Consider the following 15,305-nt stretch of genomic DNA (forward strand, 5'->3'; position numbering starts at 1 on the left):
TAATGTAATCTGGTGCTCATGTAAAGCGCTCTAACAACTTTTTGCCCTGTCATGTTATTTAAAACGAGTTATTTACTCCATGAAGAGATGTAAGGAAGATGCTGCTTCTATTTGTATCAACAAATTCATGATTGGGGGATAAATTTGGAAAACCGCTACTCGGCTTTATCCAACTTAAATGAATGTGATTGACTCACAAGCCGAGAAAGCCCATTGCTGCAAAAGCATCCAAATAGAGGAAATGTGACATGCACCGTCCTGGTAAACCAGAATATGGATATAGAGAGACCATCTTATATGGCACATGGAAACTTTGTCCCCGCGGTACATAAAATAGTTATTGAGGGTACCGCTTGCATTGCAGAGGTGATAGAGCCCAAGGCCACACTAACGGAGGGCAAAATACTAATAGCAGATAGCCAATTAATAACTCGGAAATTTGAAAATGGGCAGCTATTGCTCCATCAGGATTCTGTCTTGCTTTCCCTCGTATCTTGGAATATAGCAGGCATAGCAAGCAAGATACCCACATTGGAATGGGCTGATTATATTGATCAACACGATATAATCATGTTGCAAGAAACATGGTCTCTTACTCCAACCTTTAGAGAGGGGTTTCTTAATTTTTATATCCCAGCAACTAGAAACCGGCTGGGACGCCCCTCTGGAGGTTTGCTAATTTGGATAAGGCAGTCCCTGAATTGCACCATAAAACAGCTATCCATACCATCTAATGATATCATGGCACTTAACATTAAATGGGATAATGGTCAAGAGCTTACCCTGTACAATGTTTACGCTAGAGGAGTGTCTAGCGGCAAAACTTCTAATACTGTCACAGTCTTAGAGCAGAACATCGAAATGTCTTCGCCACAAAAACAAATATTAGTGGGAGGGGATTTTAATGTCACTTTCGAGCCTCTGGGAGAAGAGGATGGGGCATTGTCTGAGGAAGAGGATGATAAGTGGGGAATACCGCAGCTGGAATTGCCTACCATTAAAAAATGGAGTAGCGTGGCAATCCAGATAAAAAGTCTCTGCCTAGCTAGAGGCCTGAGAGCGACAAATGGTCGCTCGCCTTCCGATCAAAAAGGACACAACACGTTTGACAATGGCCGATCATCTAGCAGAATTGATTATATACTCCTAGACGTAAGGATCTGGAGTAAAATGCTAGACATGGTTGTAGAAGACAGACTAGAAAGTGATCATAATCCCCTGCGATTGACATTTTATTCCCACTATGAGTCTATGGTACAAATTAATAATATTGGAATGATGACGCAGGATGTAGTATGTGCGAATAACTTACGTAACCTTAAGTGGAGTAAGCTCGCAGAGGATGTAGCACAACTAGAGGTATTAAAGAAATTGGTAGCCGATGAAGTAAATATCATCGAGTCGTACCAAGGGACGCCCAAATTCCAAGACTATGTGATGGAGGCTCATGATAATCTTTTTTCTAAAATACAAAGTTTTTTCATTAAAAAAGCGGTTCCTTGTAAAGTGGGAAAAAATCACCCAGTACAAGGCTGGTATGACAAGAGTTGTAGGGCGGCACGACACAATCTGAGCCTGGAATTGAAAACAGGTAATGCATTAGCAATTAGGAGGGCGAGAGATGTATATAGACAAACCCAAAAATTGGCCAGGAAACGCTGGGATGAAGAAGGTTGGCAAGATTTGAAGGAGGCATGTGCAGCCAAGGATTCTAGGCGTTTTTGGACTATAGTAAAATGGGAGAGGGGAGGAATAGCAGCCCAGCCACACAATAATGTTCCCATAAACCAATGGATAGAGTTTTTTAAACCACAGTATGCCCGAAATCTTGCATACATTCTTGACCAAACACCCCCATTTACTTTCTTCAAAACTCCAATATTCAACGAGAAGGATGTTAGCATCGCGTTGGATTGCATAGCGGGGGGGAAAGCCCCAGGCATGGACGGTATCCCAGCCGATGTATTTTTGTCGGACCGGATTGCCTGGAGTTCTTATTTTAAAATGTTGGCAAATGCTGTGGCGATGGGAGGGGAAGTCCCCCCGTCATGGAAGGGAGCAGAAATAATCCCCATATTTAAAAAAGGAGATAAAACATTAGCCCAAAATTATAGACCCATCAGTTTAATAGACACAGCGCAAAAACTAATGGGGCGTTTAGTTCAGAATAAGCTGCAGCAATGGATAGATGAGAAGAATATATTGTCCCCCTATCAGGCAGGGTTTCGGCCATTGACCAGTAGTGTTGACCAGGTCCTTTACTTCCTGACCATCTATTGGAGAAATGTCACACTAAAAAAGGGTACGTTGTATGCAGTCTTTGTAGACTTAAAAGCAGCTTTCGACTTAGTCCCTAGAGAAAAACTGTGGCAGACCCTGGCTGATGTAGGTTTAAGCCAAGAACTCCTTACTCTCCTAGTTCGCCTCCATGACAATAACTTTGCTAGAATAAGATGGGGCAAGCAAGGAGAAGTTACAGACTCTTTCCCAGTAGAACGAGGAGTAAGGCAAGGGTGTGTCCTTGCACCAACACTATTTTCAATTTATATAAACGGAATTGTCGCCCACTTAATGAAATCCCCATGCGATGCTCCAATTATAGCAGGCTCCCACGTCCCTGTTCTAATGTTTGCGGACGATACGCTTTTACTTTCTCGCACACCGAGCGGTCTCCAAAAAGTGGTTGATGCCTTTGGTGAATACTGTGATAGTAGGGGCCTTGAACTGAATATCACTAAAACAAAATTCATGTGCCTAAACTACCAGTCCTCATTCAAAGGCGTAATTAAATACAAAGGAACCCCTCTAGAGAAAGTGGATGCCTTTACTTATTTAGGCATCACCCTCCAGGGAACATGAGGTGGAAATCGCACATTAATAAGACACTATTGAAGTTTAACCAGCTTACTGGTGCAGTAACTTTAAAACATCGCAAATCGCTAACTAAGCCGGTTAATTGTGCATTAGAAATATACAATATGAAAGTATTAGGCGCCTGCTTATATGGATCCGAATTATGGGGGTTTTCAAACTTGGGAGAGCTGGGACGTGCGGAAAACAGATTTCTACGAGGGCTTGTTATGGCCCCCCAAAGTACACCTGTAATTCCGCTAAAACTGGACCTGGGCAGGAAAAATATCGAGGACATAGCTAGACTACGGCCACTCCTTTATTGGAGACGTCTGATGGTTACTCCAGAGCTGAACCATTATGCTGCAGCTCTGGAAGATGTTGTTGAGTTCGACCGCTTTCATTGTATTGAATGGCTGAAGGAACTGCGGGGGCTTCTCGCACTGCTAAAATTGGAACACCTTTGGGGCAACCATGATGTGGCTAGTTTCCCCTCAAAAGCGAAATTGAAAGATTTATACTGGGAGATGGTCTATGTAACAATGTTCTGTAAAGGTTCCCAATCAAAATTGACTAATCGCTTCTGTGATATTAAAATGTATCCAGTTTGTGAAACATATTGGGACATAATAGAACGACCATATGATAGGAAATTATATTTTCCATTTCGTATAGGAACATTACCAGTGAATGCATTTAAAAAACACTGGTCTCCATTGTGGGATGACCATTGCTTCCACTGTAAAGATCAAATAGAGCACATTTCTCACCTGTTGTTCTGTTGTCCTTTATATGCTAGCCCTAGGCGTAAATGGTTGAAGCCAGTGTGCCTAAATATCGGCACCCGCAGTCAAATGACAGCTCTTAGAATACTTGAATCCGATTGTTCAACACCATTGGTTGTTGCTGTAGCTAAATTTCTTGCCTGGGCATGGACAATCCGCACACGCACTTTAAAGTCACATGTAAATGATATAGTGTCGCCCTAATCTAATTAGTCTATTGCATGAATTGTTTTAAAAATATTTTGTTAGAAATAATTGGAATTTTATTGTATTTTTAATGTATAATATTCGACTGTCATTGTTTAATACGTGTTTTAGAAGTATTTTTAAAAATATAGTATTTATTGTAATAGGGCTAGGTTGGATGCTTTTATGACAAATGTCGAATAAAGCTTTGAAATTTGATTTGTATCCCCAAATTGGCACCAGCAGCCATTTATCCCTCCATTGTCAATAAAAGCACTAGAAAGTTGGCTATTTTAGAAAAAAATACTTTTTAATAACTTTGAGAGTTGCACATCCACCAGTCCACGAGGCCAACAACCTCCCCACTGAAAATGTCTCTGCTAATGCATTATTTCTTAGTGATTGAGCATCTGATTTTAGACTCCCAGAAGCTTCTCCTTTTTACAAAAATGCCTTTAATCTTTATTTACAGCCCTGTCACCAGGCAGACAGCGTTTCTCTCACTACCATCACAAACTGTGGAAATGGAGAGTTTTACTGCTACGGTCTAGAGACAAAATCCACACCCACCACTGGGATCTAGCTAGCTACACCTCTGCACATCCCATAATCCGGAAATCTGTTCCACGAAGGATCATTGAGAGACCTTTTTTTTTCTGTTTGTTTGGTTAAGAAAAATAGGCCAAATTTATTTTCACATATTTTGTCAACAGTGTCCCCGGGAAGGCGTGAAGGGTATTCCATCCAATATAGAATTTCATTTTTTTCTTTTTCTTTTAGTTTTAGTGCGTGGAGTCTGCAGGCTTGGAAGCCCTGTCCTCTGACCTTCCTTCTCTGTGGAGTTCAAGAAAGTAATGTAAAAAAGCATTTACAAACCCAACAGGTCATATCTATGTAAGATCTATTGGCTTTGCTTACGAGAAGGAAGGCTGGCATTAATTGCGCCTCTTTTACTGCCAGCCTTGCTTCTCGTAAGCAAAGACTATAAGTAAAAAGTGCGTGTTAACACATCGCTTGTAGGTTTTCAACACACATAAATAAAAAGCATTGTTATTCACAATGCCAATAGCTCAAACCCTCGCAAATGCAAGACCCACTGCATTGCAAATGCTTGTTCTTTACTATCAGCTATGCTCACAGCAACAGTGCTGCTGTATAACATAGATAAAACACATTAACAAAGCCAGTTGCTCTTGCATAAGCATGACCCATTTTCTTTGCCAATGCTTGTTCTCAACAGTAATCAAACACACAAATAGAACAGAGAACAAAAAAAGACTAGTGCAACCCTCTGGAAGTGTGCTTAGAGAGCTGTAAATCTGCTGATAACATTTTCATATTACTGTGACAGAACAGTGCGAGTTCCTATTCCTTACACTGTGTATCATGGCTCTTTTGTGAGTTATTTTCTCACTGGTGAGATAAGCACTCATCTGCTGGTCCTTCTTCTGACTCACAGCAAGACTGGCTCAGCCTCCATCCATCCGAGGTCAGTAAATTAAGTTCCATTAAATTGAGGTATAACGTCTGTTATATACAGTGCTAAAAGCCAGGTAAGTGCAGGATGAAGACAAGTGCCATGTTTAAAACTGATCAGTATGACATGGGATGTGGCATTCAGGTGAAACCACCTTAAAAACATGGCCAGTGTCAAACTCAAATTACCACCCAGTTAACAAAATGCAGAAAAACTTACTGTCAACCCCTTACACAGGGGCTTTTTAACAGCTTCAGATGGGCAACTGTCCTGTCAAGTGCACATTTCACAGCAATTCGCTAACAGGAATGAGTAAACAAGACACATCATTCCTGCCATACGTCGGGTCTGACATGAAATGAAATGAAAAAGGATTAATAAAGCGCATGGCTACCCGGGAGCGTCCCAGCACTAGAGAATGTGCTAGCGGGAACGATGGAGTTTACGGGAAGAGACAGGTTTTCAGAAGCTTCTGGAAGGGTAGAGTGTTGGATTCAGTGCGGATGGCCTGGGGCAGGGAATTCCAAAGCTTGGGGGCGTTATAGGAAAAGAGGTGGCCCCCTGTGCGAGCCTTCTTAATTCTGGGCGTGAAGGCTAAATGTAAAAGGACAGACAAAGGTTTCTATGGGCTTTGTAAGGTCTGATGATGTCTTTTAGAATAGGGGGGCCCCTGCCATGGAGAATTTTGTGAGTAATGCACATGGTTTTAAAATGGACTCTCTCCTGTATTGGGAGTCAGTGAAGTGATCTTAGGGCAGGCTTCGCTGAGCACCGATTTTTAGTGCCCGTGGGAAGCCAGGCTGCCGAGTTCTGGAAGATCTGGAGTTTAGCAATGACTGTCTTGGGGGCACCCAAATACAGGGCATTGCCATAATCCAGTCTGGATAGGATAAGCCCCTGAATAAGGAGTTTCCTGGAATCAGGGGGTAGGAGGGGAAGGATTTTGCGGGAAGTTCGGAAAAGACCATAGCAGACCCCCGCGGTTTTCCTAGCTTGGGTGTTAAACGTTAGGCCTTGGTCAAGCCATATTCCCAGGCTTTTTATGTCTTGTTTTGGGATCGGCGCTGGTCCCATACTGGCTGGCCACATAGTCTCGGGTGAACAGTTGGATTGATTGCACAATACCAGAATCTCTGTTTTTTCACTGTTTAGTTTGAGGTGCGAGCTGTTCATCCGGCAGGTAATGTCTTTGAGGCAGGAACAAAGGTCATCAGAGGAACGATCCAGCTGATTCAGTGGTACGATAAGCTAGGTATCGTCTGCGTAGGTCAGTAGTTTAATAGCATGAGGGGAAACTATTTTCTCCAGGGGGGACATGTACACGTTAAAGAGTGTGGGGCTCAGAGATGAGCCCTGGGGGACTCCACAGTGCAGAGGAGTCGCTTAGGATTTAATGTTGCCCTGAAGGACTTGGAAAGTTTTGTTATGGAGGAAGGATTTCAGCCAGGACAGGGCCGACCCGGTGACTCCCTCTCCCCTGCACTGGTGGACCAGGGTGTGGTGGCTCACCGTGTCAAAGGCTGAGCTCAGATCCAGGAGGATCACTGACACAGATCCTCCTGAGTCGAGGATCTTTCTTGCCTCTTCCACTACTACTATCAGAGCGGTTTCAGTGCCCTAGCTTGGGCGGAAACCCGTCTGGGAGGAGTGAAGAAGTTCACCAAATTCAAGGAAGGCGGAGAGCTGGTGGTTGACAAATTTATCTGCCACCTTGCTGATTGCGGGCAGTAGGGAAATGGGCCGGTAGTTACACAACTCAGTTGGATCAAGATGTGGCTTTTTTAGAAGTGCTTTTACCATGGTCCTCTTCCAATTCAGGGGGACAGTGCCCTATGATAGGGAGGTGTTGATCAACGTAATCATCGGGGGAATGACAGTAAGTACGACTAATTTTAAGATATTTAGCTGAGCTAGATCCAGCGGGGAGCCTTCTTTTAATAGATTGAAGAATGGGAAGAAGTGTTTCCTCAGTGATGGGCGAGAACGATTATAAGCTTGTGGTGATGTACAGATGGTGGGGGTTCTGGTGAGTGATCAGAGTTGTTGGGCGGGAGAAGCTTAAGGATATTTTGAATTTTGCCAGCAAAGAATTCAGCCAGTTCATTACTGCGGTGACTGGAGGGATCCAGGGGAGGGAGAGGATCGGGAATTTTCAGGAGTTTTTTTACAATGCGAAAAGTTTCCCTGGACGACCTGGTGGAAGATCTGTTTCTTTCTTCAGAAAAGGCAGCCTGAGTTGTTTTGAGGGCCCATTTGTAGGCTAGGATAGATTGCCTGTATTCTTTTTTTTTTTTATAGGTATCATATTTTTTCCTCAATGCTCTTTCTGATTTTTTGCATTGTTTTTTTAGGAGGCGAAGTTCATTGGTAAACCAGGGGGATTTGGTCTTCCCACCTTGTTTAGGAGCAGTTTTTCTAGGGAGAACTATATCCAGTGAGTTCTCAATCTACGCAGAGAACTTCATATCTGCTACTGAAGGGTCAGGGTCATGTGGGGGCAAGGAGAGTTCCAAATGTTGCCTCTATTCTTCCATAACTAGTTTCGACCAGGGACGTTCGAGGATGCTAGGAGCTGGTCTGGGGCGGGGGGTGACGGGGTTGTGCCAGCTAAGTGGGACTAAAAGGTGATCTGACTTGTGCACGGGTACAGGCTTCCAGCACTTTGAGTTCAGAAAGTTTCGAGAAGATAGGGTCTAGGAGGTGACCTTTCGAGTGAGTGGGCTGACGGTTCATAAGGTGAAGCTGGTACGCTGCGAGGTCGAGTGCTAATTCGCTAGCCACTTTATTCCCGGGATTGTCAAAGTGGAGATTCAAGTCTCCTAAAATAGTAAAGTTGGGTAAGGTGCTGGCCAGGGAGAGGGAGGTTTCCAGAAGTGTACTGCAGAATTTCCCTAGTATTCCCGAAGTACGATATATGAGGATCCCAGATAGTGACTTCAGGGGGGAAAATTGAATAGTAAAATGAACATTTTCACAGTCTAAAATGGGGCTGTCGAAAATACGGCAGGTAAGATGATTTTTATGTACAATTGCTATTCCTCCTCCCTTGCCATTCTGCCTGTCAAGGCGTTGGATCAGGTAGCCCGGGGGCAAGACCTGAACAACGTCTGAGTCGGCATCTGGGGAAAGCCATGTTTCTGTCAAAAACAGAACCTCAAGGCGGTAGTCTTGTAGGAGCATGGAGATCTCCAGAGCATGTTTGGGCAGGGACTCGCAGTTCAGCAGGGCCATGCTGATTTGATGGCGCGTTGGGTGACAAGACTCTAGAGGGGGGAGCTTGTAGGAGCAATGGCGGCAGTGACGTTGTGGTTCCCCAACGGAGATAGAATGAGAACAGTAAGGCTGTGGAGCCTGTCTGAGTTGGAAGAGTGTTTCCCTAAAGTAATTTAGGGGGGCCAAAGGGGTAGGGGCAGAGGTTCCAGGCCCTGGGCCCGGTCTGGCGCGGACGGGCACATATCCAGTGGATATCAGTATTTTTCGAATTCTGGAAGCTGCATTGTAGGGTGAGGACTTTGTAGCAGCCACATAGGGACTTTTGGATTGTATCTAACCAAGAAGGAATGTGGAATGAGGGAGGTAGGCCGTTCACCCAACCAGCTAATCAGTAGGAGAGAACTTGTCTGGAAAAGGTGTGAAAGAATAGTGAAACATGCAAGGGGGTTGGTGTATACCTTAAGATCAGAAGGAGTGTATGCAAATATGTACCTTATTCGGAGACACCAACGTTTAGAGCAGCAGCACTATATTCCAGCAGTAGACTATTCAACTTTAGTGAATGCTTTCTGTCACCAAGCCTGTTCGGCTCCAACCTGCGACCAACCCACCCACCTCAACCCGACCTCAATAAAATGTCACACCATGGGAATTATGTTGATAAAGTTATAGCTAGCTTGTGAGGTCCTAAAGATTTTTTGCCATATTTCTATTCAGCTAATTGAATGCAGTCACTTCATGTAATGGAGTGTCCCAAAACAGGACTGCCATATTTAAGTGTGGTGTTTGTTTTGTACGTCGTATTTATTTCAGTTGTTTGAAATATGTTTGTTCGTATGCTTGTGTTTTTTTGAGCAGCAAAATATTGTAATGGAATAAACATACTGTGTTTGGCACGTGCTTAACTGAAATAACGATGGCCCTTTTTTCCAAAAACAAAGATTTTCTTCATTGATCTTCAGTGGTGCAGTGGAAAAAAGGTTCAGTTTATGGTTGTATAACAAGCATTTTGTCACACTCGTGCTATTAATATACTGTGAATAACCGCAAGAATTCAAAATATGATCTGTGGTCACTTGTTTATAGTATACCTTTTTTCAAAAACAGATTGCTGCTGTCTACATGAAACATGAATATTGGCTTTGATCTAGAGAATCCCTGGAAACCATACTCTGAGTGACTGAAAATAGAGGTGAAGGATGTACACAATGGAACCCTGATATGGTCCACTGCTACATGTCCGTTCTGGCAGATCAATAGGACTGTCTCACCTGGTGAGTATGTGACCGTTTGAATGTCTCTGACAAGTGTGAAAATGTGAGTGAGGCGGTCTTAGCCCCTTTGTTTTAAGGACACTGCCAAGATATTTCCAAGATGCCTTCAACTGGAACATGTTCACACCTTTTTAAGGCAGAAACATTTTGTTCTAAAAAAAGTTAGAAAAACCTAGCTGAACAGAAATATTTTCTTTTAGGACGAATTCCCTCACCCACCAGAGGTTGCATGCTTCATCATTGGGATTCTCCTTGCACTGTGACAGTATTTCTTGGTGCGGGCTGCAACTCCCTTTCTGAGAAGGAGGAGCTTTTCGGATGTTTTGAGAGATTTGGTAGAAGCCTTAAGGTGTCCTAAAGGGTGGTGAGGCTCGCCGAGCATGCAATATGTGAAAAAGTGATTAAAAAGGACTCCAGGGCAGGCTTACGACTTTATCCTTGCATTCCTGGGTCAGAATTGAAAGTTGGCCTAACCGCTAGGGCGCTCGACCTCGGACCTGGGGATCTGGGTTTGAGTCTCGGTAACGACGCCAAACATCCTGTGATTCTGGACAAATCACTTAATTTCCCTGTGCCTAAAATGAATGTGTGTCCTCATGTAATTCCTCAAGTAACGTAACTGGTGCTATGTAAAGCGCTCTGATATCCGATTCGGGTCAAGTTCGCGCTATGTAAAACTCTGCAAAAAAAAAAAAGAATACACACTGCAGCAGTCAACTGACCCTACTTACGTGTATTACTAATTATTGGTCAATATGTTCCAACTAGACCCTCAGAAGAGGTATTGGCATTCATCATGACCTCTAAATATCGCTTCTGCTCAATTAACGTGCTTGTGAAAGGAAACAATACAAAACCAAGAAGTGGTCCACAGTGAGTTTCAACAGTGGATCCACTGCATTACAGCCTGTAGAGAGAGATTATGACAGCTAGGTTATAACAATCTCAGTAGCACTTACCAATTTAGTGCCACCAACTGCCCAAATTATGGTGAGATGTGACCACCACGAAAGTGTGTATACAACATCAATCAAATCATGGCATTCATGCAAAATACACAAGCTTACTTGCATTCGTCGGGTGTTGTGCCTCAACTCAAGGGACCCTGGTGTGGGGCTCAGGGTGTACTCTGTCCCTTAATGAGAAATAGGTAATTATGACAGAGGTAAAATAAGTAGTAGTAAGGTTATTTTGTACTTGTACACTCAGTTGATGCTGTGACCTTTAAGAAACTGGAGAACAGCTTTAGTAAAAGAAAGAGATAGAAGGCTTAAAGAATCAACCAGGGTTTCAGTTGAACACCCATGGAAAGTGAAATGTAAAGAATGGATATATGTCTATACACATACTGAAATGTCCGGGTTGTGCTCGCCCATGCATAGTGATGTTGGCTATGAATATTCACTAGCCGTATGTGGTATGGTGGTTCACTTTAAAGAAGAGCAGTGCATGTGATGGCCTAGCGTTATTGACTTGCCACCGATGTTCATGTCACAAGATAACATCAGTTGACCAAAAATGGGTGACGGTGCAGCATAATACACCTTGATAGATAGAAAGCTACTGCCATAATATTCTTAGCACTGTATCATCGCACATATAATGTAAGCAATGTTGGTATAGAAATAAAAGGAGCCACTCTAACTGAATCACTGGTTTTGAGCCACTCTGGGACGGTGCTCATAGTGCCCCAGCTACTCCTAATATGTTCAAGTAGTTCCACGAGGTTGGGGAAACTGGGAGCGTCGTAATACACCTGAAATAGGGCAGAAAAACTTAGAGCAGCAGCTCCGTAACAGGCACTTAATCAAGTTACAAGACCAAAAAGGGCAGTCATATTAAAAATATATACAAATAATGCAAACAACGCTTATCGCAACAAGCTTGAGAAACAGAGTGTTTCTGTACAAGCCAGAGTAGAGCAGGAGATAAGAAGCTACAGCTCCATAACAGGCATTAGGTCAAGCAATTATGCTACATTAGGAAAAAGGGCAGTCATGATATGTGTATAAATAGTGCAAACCACGCTTATCACAACAAGCTCGAGAATCTGTGAGCAATGCTGTAGCAAGCCGGAGTAACGCTGGAGACAAGAGGGTTGTGGCTCCATAACAGGCATTAGGTCAAGCAACTGCGCTACACAAGCAAAAAGGGCAGTCATGATATTAATAAGTATAAATAGTGTAAACCATTCTTATTGCAGCGAACTCGAGAAACTCCGAGAATCGCTGAAACAAGTTATGGTAGCCCAGGAAGTTAGGAGCAACAGTTCCATAACAAGTTGTTAATTAAGCAGCTAATAGGCAGCAAGGGCAGGCACGATGGCAGAACATTAGTGGCAAAGAGGCTCAAGTTCATATAGTCGCGTATTGAATGACAGCACTTACGTGATCTGATGCCCCTCAAATGTCCGACCACCACCAGGTTTGAGCACACCAAGTTTGAATGCTGAAGAAAGCTCCAGGTGACGCAGGAAGGGGCGCGACTGGACAAGAATCATGGGAACTATAGTCCACAGCAGACTAAAACATTAGAGAGCGACCCTGAGGTGAAGCAATCTGTAGTCACTGTACGCAATAAGCAAAGAATGTGAGGTGCTGGAATCATATGGAGCCATTGCACATGACTATAAAAAGAGTCACATTATGAGAAGAATAGGCAGCATGGTAGCTGCTGTGTTGTATGAATTTAAAAAGGACGCTCAGTGGACTAGAATATTAGATAAAGACTGACCACACTAAGCAAAATCTGTGAGATTCTCATGCCGTGTTGAACAATTATGCAAAATAGAGCACTATATTAAGTGCTGTGTAGCAAGAGATGAGTGAGGACCTAACTAACAGTGTTAAGAGTGCAGTCCTGAAGTATCTGATTTGCAGTCGGTAGCAAAATAGCTCACATGACAATGTTAAATAAAACAAACTAGAGGCCCAATCTATCCAAAAATGCAAAATGTGCCCAATATGTATGTTAATGCAGATCTAGTGGTATTGCTACTGTGGCTTTGAAGTCCAAGTGGGTCAGGGGGATGGGACCACTAAACTGCAGTGGTGACTGCACCTCCTGATAGTGTAATGCACTGGCTAGTAGACAATAGGTGGCTATTTGGCCATGTCGTAAGCGAATAGATTATGTTTAAGAGATAGATGTTAATGGTATCTCATCATTGAGCACATGCACATGGCTCCATAATCTGAATATCCAACGCTGTTCTTTACCAATGCGATACTGTGTGATAATTTGGACAGTGGCCAGCTGTGTAGGTTTATCTAACACTGTCCAGCATAACTCGTTTGCTGTATGTTCTTGGTCGACTAAATGGTTGATCAGTTTCTTAGCAAGTTTTTTGCATCTTGTATTGTATTGTATTGTATTGTATTGTATTTATTGCTTATTAAGCGCAGCTGCCACCCAAAGGGTATCCTGGCGCTGAGACCACATCATTCCCACAGATAGACCACATTACATTACTTTAGGAAACAGAAAGGTCTTGAGATCCTTTTTGAAAGAAGTGAGATCTTGTCTACTCCTCAACGCCAGCGGGAGGGTGTTCCAAAGTGTAGCAGCTGTGAAACTAAAAGCACGGCCACCCATCCTCACTCTATTGATCCTAGGGACCGTCACTAGAAACGCGGAGGAGGATCTCAGAAGTCTGGCGGCCTGATACCAGGAAAAAAGATTTTGGAGCGGTATTGGTCCCTGTCCGTGCAGAGCCTTAAAAACAAGGCACAAAGCCTTAAAGGCAATTCTCTGCTGGACAGGTAGCCAGTGAAGCTCAGCCAAAGCTGCGGAAGAGGAAGCAGAGCGGGGGCGGGATAGAGCCAATTTGGCCGCCATGTTTTGGATCCTCTGCAGCTTTAGGATCAGAATTTTGGGGGCTCCCAGAAGTAGTGCATTGCAGTAATCTAATCGACTAAGAATAGAACTGCGCACTACCTCTGCCCTAGCCTCTCTAGGGAGGAGCGGTAAGATCTTACGTAGGGCCCGAAGTAAGCCCATACATGTCGCCGTGGTCCTGTTCACAGAGGCATCAAGCTGCAGGTTGGGTTCAAACAGAACTCCTAGATTACGGGCCGATTCAGCCGCCTCTACCGTACCGAAGATGGAAATAGGCCTGAAATCGTCCGGAAGCGGACGAGGGGTACGATCTAGGGAGCAGTGAAGAACCTCCGTTTTAGATCCATTGAATTGAAGCGAGTTGACTCGCAGCCACTCTGCTGTTGCCGACATACAGCAGTGGAAAGTGTCCCTCGATACTGCCTTTGTGCCCTCAAATGAAAAAATCAATTGAGTGTCATCGGCATAATTGATGACAGATATGCCGAATGACTTTATCAGGTCTACCAGGGGTCGCAGATAAAGATTGAAAAGGATCGGACTGATCGCTGACCCCTGGGGGACACCCTGATTCACTTGACGTATGGCAGACCGAAAAGGTGGTAACGCCACTGCCTGCTGTCTGTTGCTGAGATATGATGTTAACCATCTCAAGGCCAAGCCAGTTACTCCTATGCTCTGAAGACGGCTCAAAAGTACTGCATGGTCCACCGTGTCGAACGCGGCCGACATGTCAAGCAGCACTAAAAATGCTGACTTGCCCATGTCGACACGCGCTCGTAGATCGTCCAACACGGTGACCAATGCAGCCTCAGTGCCGTAAGCCAGCCTGAAGCCGAATTGTGACGTATCCAGGCAGGAGTTATCTTCCAGAAAGCCGGATAGTGCTCTCGTGACCCATTTCTCAACAATTTTTATTGCAAATGGTAAAAGGGAAATGGGCCTGTAGTTGGCCGGGCTTGAAGGGTCCAAAGAGACCTTCTTCAACAATGGTGTAACTATAGCCAACTTCCAGCTATCTGGGACTACTGCTGTGTTCAATGACTGGCAACAGATGGTGTGAAGCGGAGGAAACAACTCATCTTGAAATGCCTTCCAGATCTTATGTGGCATAGGATCAAGTGGTGATCCAGAGGATACTAGTGAGATAACCGCTGCACTCCGAAGTAATACCAAAACTTGAATGTAGCAAAAAAGTTAAAGATTTTTTAGGTACTCGGAGAGATCACCTTCTGGTTCCATAAGGTGCAAGGATACTAATAGAAATGGAAGTCTTACGGGAGGCAAGAACTGTCTCAGAGCACTCTTGGTGCACAAAAAGTGCGTAGAACAAAATTAATTGAATAGACGTAATCGTGTCTCCAAATATTTAGAATGAGATTTATTTGTCAAAGTACTTCAAATAATTTCAGAGGTATCCCAGAAACATATTGTCTTCATATGTTCTTCATTTCAAATTTTACACATGGAAAGGGACGTAAGGACCATGTGACATTCTTCCCAAGGTAAATTAGCAACCTTAAATAAATCTCATTCAAAATATTTGGAGACACGATTACGTCTATTCAATTAATTTTGTTCTACACACTTTTTGTGCACCAAGAGTGCTCTGAGACAGCTCTTACCTCCCGTAAGACTTCCATTTCTATTAGATCCAGAGGATACGCCATTAGCCAAAAGACA

The 15,305-nt window shown here is 43.6% G+C and overlaps 1 protein-coding gene across 4 annotated transcripts in view; it reads left to right on the forward strand.

The window, feature by feature from the left end:
- TUBD1 (tubulin delta 1) overlaps positions 1-15,305 on the forward strand; it is a 297,439-nt gene that overhangs the window by 103,295 nt on the left and 178,839 nt on the right. For all 4 annotated transcript variants that reach the window (XR_013608610.1, XM_078679828.1, XM_078679825.1 and 1 more), the window contains one exon: positions 9,619-9,785. The gene's annotated coding sequence lies outside the window, so the exon portion shown is untranslated. The remainder of the gene's footprint in view (positions 1-9,618; positions 9,786-15,305) is intronic.

The sequence above is a fragment of the Lissotriton helveticus genome, chromosome 3_1 (assembly GCF_964261635.1).
Source record: "Lissotriton helveticus chromosome 3_1, aLisHel1.1, whole genome shotgun sequence".
In the NCBI taxonomy this organism is placed as follows: Eukaryota; Metazoa; Chordata; class Amphibia; order Caudata; family Salamandridae; genus Lissotriton; species Lissotriton helveticus.